This window comes from Chelon labrosus (assembly GCF_963514085.1).
Source record: "Chelon labrosus genome assembly, chromosome: 6".
Classification (NCBI taxonomy): Eukaryota; Metazoa; Chordata; class Actinopteri; order Mugiliformes; family Mugilidae; genus Chelon; species Chelon labrosus.
In genome coordinates, this window is record NC_140342.1 from 9,272,679 (window position 1) to 9,278,727 (window position 6,049).

Here is a 6,049-nt window from a genome sequence, read left to right on the forward strand (position 1 = left end):
TTTTTTCGGGGGTCACTGAGTGCTTCAGGGTTTGAAGTGAAGACTTAGTCCTCTGACACACTCCAGGCCTGAAGTCCGGCAAAGAAGAAAATCCCTGATGCACTCAGCTGTCCTCTCAATGCCATGAACTCTGACATCTCCTGTCTGTTATCGGAGAATTCAGAGCAGAAAGCGACGCTGGAGAATTCTTTAAATCCCACTTGAAGAAGAATAACAAGTAAATACTATTAGTGGAAAAGTAATTAGTGGTTTTTCCTCAATCAGCTGATTTTTTTTTTACATCAAAGGAATGGAAATAGCAGGGAGAAAATATACAGGGAAGCTACAAAATAACCATATAGATCTATAATAAAATAATGAAATCCATTGAAATGTTCATTTTATACATACTGCACTTCTTTTTTCCTTTTTCTTTTTAAAACATTTGTGTGACAATCAAATGTCAGTAAAACTTCTTGTAACTCAGACAGTCTTAATCTTCCAACACATTCATGCATCTATGTCATGAACCATTCAAGTCCGAGCGCGTTCCGCTTCTATCACTGATGTATTTATTGAGAGACGTCTCTGTCTGGTCCAGGTTTATCATCAGTCGCCTCTGTCCTGCCCGATAGACTTCAAACACTCTTTCTAAAGCTCTTAAATCCTCAGAGGTGAAATGACCCCAGAAGCAGGTCACTGTTTGCATCCATGGCTTCCTCTCTGAGTGAGCAAGACAAACTTCAAGCACCGCTGCCTTCTTGACCTGAGTCAATATTAAATTAAGCCAAATGAAATCAAGTCAAACCTCCAGTCTGAGATTGACTCGTTATATAACTAATTATAACGTTTTTTCTAAATGAGAAAAACAACAAACGGTGTATGTTTAATGGAATCATGGAAGGAATAGGAGATCAGATATAAGGTCAGGTTTAAGGATGAAATCACAAGACAAAAAACCAAACAGTTCATTACATTTCCCAAAGGCAAGAACAGGAGAAGATGAAGTAACATGCGGTGGGAAAGTGAACTTCTATGTCCTTGTACAAGTATTTTTCTAATTTAAAAAAAAGAAAAAAAAAAACAGGAAGGATTAAGGGTCTGCATGCAGCTAAATGTTTTGAAACAAAAAAGTTTCGTTTCCCATCATTGTTCAGTATTTATCTCACACATGGCGACCATCTCTGGCTCCGTTTAATGCTCAGTTAATCTCGTAGCTGGAATCTTCCACAAGACGCTGAAGTATGGCCCGAGGTTCTGCATGCAGCACATGAGAGCGTTTCTGGAGAAGAGGCTGCGCCACAATAAATTACACCCTATTAGTTCTGTTTTCACTTCAGCCTGCTGCTGCGCCACAAACAGCCCTTTTATTGTGCAGATGGGGGATATAGAAATGTGGTTTATAGCACAAGCCTGATCTGTATCAGTGTGGGAACCCTGTGATGGGAGGCACCAGAAAGCACAGAAAGGATTAGAGAGTCGTGAAGGCCCATCAAGTGATAGATAACTACAAGGTGAGTGGGAAAAGGGCCGGGAAGACATGAATTATTTTTTGTTTTTTAATTTGAGTTATTATTTCTGCAAGAAGTAGACTGATGTCGGACAGAAAACAGAAAGCAGACAAGATAAAAGACGTGGATGAGTGAGAGATTAAAATGTAAAAAAAAAACCAATAAAGTAGAAGTAAATGATTCAAAATTACTACAAAATTAGGTTCACAATGAAGGAATACTGCTAAATGTCAGTCACGTTTGCCTTATAGTAGGAGGATTTGGTTCACTCTCACATAAAGCCAATGAAGATGTCAAGCTAATTCCAGCCTATGACACCAGTGTAAGAATGAGAATGAGCATAAGTCTGCGTTTTAACTATGAACTACATTGAAACACTTCTAAATGAAATCCTAAAAGCATTGTACCATTAGATCATTTGAAGTTAATTAATGTGCAGGGAGCAAGAGACAAGATGTGACCCATGTCTAATGATCACTGTCATCGGTTTGTTTTGTGCAGCATCTGAAGAAGCCAACTGCAAACTTTATTTTTTTCCCAATTGGAAATAGCTAAGTCCTTATTTTGTTTAACTAGTCAAAAAATAATTTTTAACAATCATTTTATTACTTGTGACACGAATTTTCATTTTCGTTCAATTCACGAAATTCAATGAAGCTCTATTCTTAGAGATTTACAACCTAAAAATGTTTTCCAACTCAGTTATAACCAAGTGTCAAGGAAGAATGTGATTAAATGTGATACATGTTTGCAATGTGACATTACATATAAAGATTTCCCAGCTGCCTCACTCCTCTCCATCTTCACCTGGTCTGAAAGCGGCGGCCCCTGCCTCCCCCTACCCCTCCTCCTCCACCACCCTGCCACCTCCACCGTGTGGGCAGTGAAATGACCATCCTCATCATCAAATACTGCAAAGATTCCCTTTCAAATGGTGGTATGAAAACATCTCCGACCAGGAGGGGAGGGCACAGACAGAAGGGATCACTTTAACATCTCATCCAGCGCTCCGCTCACTCCCCGTCCCTCCTTCTTCCTTTGAATTCCCCCTTAAAGAGGGAAGGGGGGCCCTCGCTTAGCAACTCCCAGCCCCTGGCTCTGCCCGCCTTTTGTCCCCCTCCCCAACAGCAGTTTCTGCTCCAGAAGCCTTAGACAAGGCCTCCATTAATTGCGGGCCTGTGTGGAATACACGTGGGACAATGGGCCCAACAGAGTGTCCGGCCCCCAGACAAGGCTGGAAACAAGTGGTACAGGAATCCAGCAGAATAGACTCGTCCTGGCTGATGTCACTGAATACATTTACCTACCTCAGAGCGCATTCACTCCGCGCTTTGTTTTATTTGGACAAAAAAAGAAGGGGTAGGGGGAGGTAGCAGTATCAATGGAAAAGAAGAGCTGGAGGGGGGGCTCAAGGATGGGAAATAACTGGTTGTCATGGTGATGTGCTGAATCAAAAATATGGTCGAATTTAGCAGAGGCAGAGATGTAAAAAGGGTAGAGGGCATTAGATTAAACCCTGCGTGAGATAAGAGAAGGCTGAAAACAGAGGTTTAGTTTTTCTAGTGTATTCAGCCCTGTTTATACGGCAATAAAGAGCGGATAAAGGCGCGGGAGATTAGGAGACTCATCCAGGCTCCTGTTTGTCAACAACAACCTGAGCAGTTTCAAGTCAGCTTATTCCAAGTCAGTACACCGGCCTCAGAGGGGATGCTTAGCTATGGCAAGTGAAGTTACGGAGGAAAAAGGGGGGGGGGACCATAGCAACTGGTATTTCAGCATAACAACCTGCCATCTGTCACCCAACGTAGTGGGTTCCTTCTTAAAAAAGCCAGCGTTTAGATCTTCAACTTGGAGGCAAAGGCAATGAGACTGAAGTCTTATTGAACTCTGGGTCTCCCCCTTTGAAAGGGAAACCCAGTCATCGCCTTATCCCTCATCAAATTGAAAAACGCTTTAAGAGATTCTAAGAGAGGCCTCACATTTAATTTTTAAAACCCAGACATGAAAGTGTTCGCTAAACCACATTCAGCAGTGGAAAGTCTTTAAAGCACTAGTTAGCATGTAGATTATATGCATTTCAGAGCATTGTCAAAGTATCTAAGTGTATTTACATGTTAATATGTTCAGGGATAGTATCGTCTTGAAAAGGTATTGGGGGTAGGTTGGTGGACTGTGTGTTCTCTCTCGGTGGACCATGGGAATGTGATTTCTTTGTGCCATCAAGGTTCAAACACATTCCTGTAAGGCCATGGATATTATGAGGAGCAAAACAACCTGTGAACCTGTTGATCCTGGCTGGAAAAAGGGCTTCTTGTCTATAAACATAATGTTAGGTTAATTTATATCTTTACTTTTCTACCAGCAGTAAGCCTGGAGATTTCCCCGAGAAGAGCCTTGGTGATGCCCTGCCATGTGGTGCTTATCCTCATCCAAGTCCATATCCACGAGTGTGTTTGCGTAGGGATTTATGAATGTGAAGATGCCCCATTCTTGCCACTCAAGATGACTCACAAGACCGGCGTTTTGGCCACTTATGCTGTGAAAGCAGCCTGGGGGATGCCCTTTCAGCACTCGAGGACCTCTGGCTGAGTCTCCTTCACACGGCAGATCAGCCTCACTTGGGAAAAAGTCCCTGCTCTTTACAGAGGGAGCTGTCCTGCTGGATGGCGCGCTCCTTGTCCCAGGGCCTCCCTTCTTCACCTGCCGGCTTAGCGCTCATCACTTATGCACATAATCCCTGGTTAGTGCATGTGATCCACCAGCCTGGGCCCAGGCCCTTGGCCCCCGAGCCTCCCCTGCTCACATGCTTGCTGGGTGGCTCCTGGGTGGCCATGGCAACTCTCATCTTCTCATGACAGTTAGGCTTCAGTCACACTGCGTCTTTTTCTGTCCACTGTTTTCCGTCCACTAAAGCCCTCCACTGTTTGTGTGTTGCTCTATCTATGGCTTTCTGTCTCTTTTTTCTCCCATTTTGGTTGTTCCCATGCTTCGGCTCAGCTGGGCCTGAGAAACCAGCCATAACTCAGCAACAGAGTGGCACCTTCAGGGGCCACAAAAGTGCATCAATGCTATTCTTGCCCAAATTTAAAGACTGGATTGACCATTGCTGCAAATGAAGGCCTGACCTCATTTTATTGTGAGTCTGATTTGTAAACTGAGATTGTAAGATACACTTGTGCACTTCTTTTCAGCGTGGTCACTGCAGGCTTCTGAGTGCAGATCATCTTACCCCAATGCAACCCTGCAGCCTCAACCATTAGTTTGTTTAAAGAGCTGAATATGGCAGAGGCCCTCGGGGAGAACGATAGAGGCGATCCGGCAATGTTGTGTGGCCCCACACTAACAAGTGTCACAGTGATACGAACCGGTCCTCCCCCTGTGTGAACGCCATGTGAGAGGCGGCTCCATCCATGCCCCTGCCACCTCCACACAAGGCCCTCCATTGACTTCTAACCTGATGAGAGACCACAGGAGACAAAGAGCCACAGGGCGGGGCCCGTCCCTCCGACAAGCCTGTGAACAAACGTTAACACGGCTGCAACTGTCCACCCCCTGAATCACTGAATTTATTGACCAACCACAGAGCCCATTCAGGCCTGGAAGCACTGATAAAGGAAAGGGGACAGGGACGCCATGAAGGCCCAGGAAAGAAGCCCATGCTTAGGGGACAGGAGGGAGGAGAACGGCTTTGTGACCGTCTGGTGGGTCAGAGACCTTTTACCAGACGTGGGTGCCTTTGTGTCATCTGTAAAATGAGCCCAGCCGTAAGTGAGCATCAGGTTGGCCTTGTGTTCTGACTATTAATCAAGGCGAGGGCCTTATGAGCGTTGAGCAACTTTTGTAGGAACTTCAGCAGACTAAGGGTTTGCAAAAATGTGTTTTAACACCAGAGAACAACGCGTGGTGGAGAAAAGTGTGTCAAGGAGGCCGTCTTTCTATGTCCTGAGCAGGCCTGATTGCTCTATTGGAGCCGCTGTAAGCAAAGAAACAGTAAACAGACTGTGTGCACAGGCCCAAATCTTGAAAGCACACAGCTCAGACAAAAAAGCGTATGGGTAAAAGAGAAAGGAGAAAAAGTCTAAAATGCTCGAAATAGCACACGTCTGAGAGCAAGCTTGAGAAAATCTTTTTGAGCGAGAAGCTAGCTGTGAGGAAGAAAGACTGTGTGTTTTGGCTTCTTTATGTCTTTCCACCACTCTCCATCTGTTCCTCTACTGATACAAAAGGAATACAGCGGAGTACACAAAAACCCATATTGCTTTGTGGAGAGGCAACACTATCCACAAAACTACATCGCAAACACGGATCGAAAGCAAGACATCCCGCCTCTGTACACACCGGTGTTTACTGAAAAGATGATCCGTGCAAGTCACAGAGACACACATGAATTCATGATGCCTCCTCATCCTCATCATGAATATTCCCAAAAAGGCTCTTCCCTGATCTGTGGGTGATTCTTTTCTTTTTGGTACAAGCGAAGACCCCCTTCCCTTATTCACAGTCCCCCCTAAATCCACCCATTCACTGCGTATAGGCCCTGATCTCCACATGAAATGATA